The following is a 3,487-nucleotide window of genomic DNA, read 5'->3' as shown; positions in this document are numbered from 1 at the left end:
CCCAACAGTACGGTTTCCCAAAAGCAAAGATTAGCTAGAGATATCTGATTGAACACAACTACACACACCACCCTTCCTACTTCCTGCCTCACATGTCCTGAAACGAAACCTTCTGTCTCTCTGTAGGTATTTTTGTCTATACATGAAACCCATAAAAACACAGGAAAGCAATAAAGAGTGCCACCAGAAGAGCAGATTATTCATGAATTCCTGTAAGATAGAAAGCAGGTGGGATCAGATTGACAGAAAAACTGGAGCAAAGAAAAACACATCTTAAACATGGATAGAAAAAAAAAAAACAAAAACAACACTACTACCTAGGAAACTAGAACAGTTCGGGGATATTCTAAGCTCAGCCAACAGACACCTAGAGCAGGAGGAGGTGCTGGGGCAAGAGACGGGATATCTGTACACATGGGAGCCAGGTCAGCCACTCTGTGCTTCCATAGCACAGAGTAAAACTGGAAGAATGTCAGAAAAATTAGCATGGCCCCTGGCTCAAGGATGATGTGAACTTGTAAAGCATTCTGTATTTTTGATAGTATCGCCCCACAGGTTACATGCTAATCACAAAGAAGAAAGTGTACTTTTACAATGCAAGGATCTGATGGTCACCACCCAAAAGAAGTGATCCAACCTAACATATCAATGATGGGAAAACTTGATATTATGTGTCTATAGATGTCAGGCAGTATAATGTACGCTGAATCACCTATGAAGAATTCTTGCCAAAATAGTTAACCTGATTCCAATCAAGCCTCTTGACTCAACTCTATAAGAAATGTGGGAGTGAGTGAGGGGGTTTTAAGAAAACGTTAAACGACACCAAAAAGAAACAAGTAGAAGAAATCAGAACGTGGAGCCTCCTAAGAGGGCACCTAGTAAAATACTGTCTCAGGGAATCTGGTGTGCTGACTGTAAGACAGAAGTTTCTGACCTCAGGATGGCTTAACATGATGTGTCACAACCCTCTCGGTATACAAAAATCTCTCTAAGAATCAAGGGCCTGCCTCACTGCTCCTCTCAGCTAGACAGTAATGCTTCTAAGACTTCTAAGGGAGTGGTCTGATAGCAGCATCACAGGGAACTCAAGATAAAAAAAAAAAGACATCAGCTTGATCCTGATATCATAATGGGATGAGACTTTGGAGGACTCTTGGAGATGGGGTGTGTATTTTGCATGTGAGAGAAAGGCGAATGCAGACGGTCTTCAACTTGTGATGGCTCTACTTACAACTTTTCAGCTTTACAATGGTGCAAAAGTGATAAGCGTTCAATAGAAACCACACTTCAAATTTTGAATTTTGACCTTCTCCTGGGCTGGTGGTATGTGGTACAATACTCTCTCGTGATGCTGGCCAGTGGCAGCAAGCCCGCGGCTCTTGGTCAGCCAGGTGATCATGAGGATAAACAATCAGTACACTTACAAACACCCTGTACCCAGACAACCACTCTGTTTTTCACTTTCAGTACAGTATTCAATAAATTACATGAGACATTCAACACTTTGTTATAAAATCGGCTTTGTGTTAGATCATTGTGTCCAACTGTAGGCTAACGTAAGTGTCCTGAGCACGTTTAAGGCAGGCAAGGGTAAGCTATGATGTTGGGTAGGTTAGGTGTATTTAATGCACTTTAAACTTGTGATATGATGATCACTTTATGATGGTTTATCAGGATGTACCCTCATCATCAATTGAGGAAGATCTGTAATTTGTGGCCAGAATGCAGACCACGGCAGTTTTTACAACATAGCTTCAAATTCTCCGAAACTGGGTGGGCTTTGTGACTACTTCAAACAATAGTGTATGATGGAAGGGATGCAGTGTGACTTCTGAGGCTAGGTCATAAAAGGAATGCAAGTCCTATTCACCAAAACATTCATTCTCAGGGCCATGAGCCATTATATAAGAAAACTGACTACTCTGAGGCCACCATGCTAGAGAAGCTACATGGATATGCCCTGGTGGGCATTCCTAGCTGAGCCAGCCTTTCAGCCATCACAACCAAGGTGTCATACATGAGAGCAAAGGCATCTTGGATGCTTCAGCCAGTCCATCTGCCAACTGAATATCACCACTGACTTTTTTCAACGTCATGTGAAACAAAGAATCACTTGAATTTGTGGTCCACAAAATTGTGAGATATAAGATAGTTGTTTTAAGCCACTGAAGTTAAAATGTTCTTTATATAGACAACCAGGGCATAATTTGGATCTTCAAAAAGTCAGTGTCATGGGGGTGGGGGAAGATGGTGTGTCAGTTTAAAGGGCTATGGCAACCAAATACAGTAAGTCAGCCTTGATTGGCTCCTGGTTCAAAAAACTAGATGACAAATACTTTGGGGACAAGTAGAGAGACTTGAACACAGACTAGTAGACAATTTTCAGGAAATTATTGTAAATTTTGTTAGATATGAACATAGTATTATGGTTGCACAGAAAAATGTCTATTTCTAGGAGATACTTCCTGAAGTAATTATAGAGCAAGTGTCATTGTGATCACAACTTACTTTACAATGGATCAGCAAAACGATCTCACACACACATGTGCACACAAAGTAAATATAGCAAAAGGTTACAGTTGTTTGAATCTAGGTACTAGGTATATGAGTGTCCATTATGCAATTCTTTTAACTTTCTGAATGTGAACATTTTTGTAATAAAGAGTTGAGGGGGAAAAAAGATCAGGGAAAATTATGAAAACGTTCCCAACTTCATTAGTCATCAAGGAAATGCAAATTAAACCCAAAATGCAATACCACCCACCAGAACGGCTAAAATGAAAAGGACAGAAAGTGTTGGCAAGACTGTGAAGCAAGTGGAATTCCTTCATAGACCACTGGTGGAAGCATAAATGGTACAGCCATTTTGGAACACTGTTGGCAGTATCTACTAAAGCCCACGTATATCTACCCTATGATTCAGCAACGCCTCTCCCAAAAGAAATCCATATTCATGTTCATCAAGAGATATGTACAAACACTATTGATAGAGGTCTCAAACTGAAAACTACCCAAATATACATCAACAGGAGAATGAGTAGATAAATATACATTCATAAACTGGAATGCTACACACCCACAAGAATGAAGAAACCACAACCACACATGATACTGTGGACAAATCACACAAACGTGCTAAGTAAAAGAAGACAGACACCAAAGAGTACACACTATATGATTCCATTGCTTTTGTAAAGATTGATTCGAACATTTTAATAAAGATAACACAAATCTACAGCAGTAGAAGTCAGGATAGTTACCCTTGGAGGTGTAGTGACTGGAAGGGGACACAAGGGTCCAGGATGTTGGTAACATTCTCTTTCTTGATCTGGGTGCTGATTACAAGGGTGTGCTAACTTTGAGCAATTTCCTGTGTCCTCTGCCTGTCTCTCTAGAAATGCTGGGTTTCTGGTATGCTCCTCATCCTTCAAGTTCACTCATGCCTCAATGTCTTTGCCATGCTGTTCCCTCTGCTTTGCACTGC

At 40.6% G+C, this 3,487-nt stretch overlaps 1 pseudogene; it reads left to right on the top strand.

Annotated features, from left to right (window-relative positions):
• The first annotated feature begins 437 nt into the window (after nt 1–437).
• On the top strand, nt 438–537 carry LOC136141609 (U6 spliceosomal RNA; annotated as a pseudogene).
• Nucleotides 538–3,487: the final 2,950 nt, after the last annotated feature.

This window comes from Phocoena phocoena, chromosome 20 (genome assembly GCF_963924675.1).
Source record: "Phocoena phocoena chromosome 20, mPhoPho1.1, whole genome shotgun sequence".
Classification (NCBI taxonomy): Eukaryota; Metazoa; Chordata; class Mammalia; order Artiodactyla; family Phocoenidae; genus Phocoena; species Phocoena phocoena.
This window is presented reverse-complemented; position numbering and strand designations above follow the sequence as displayed.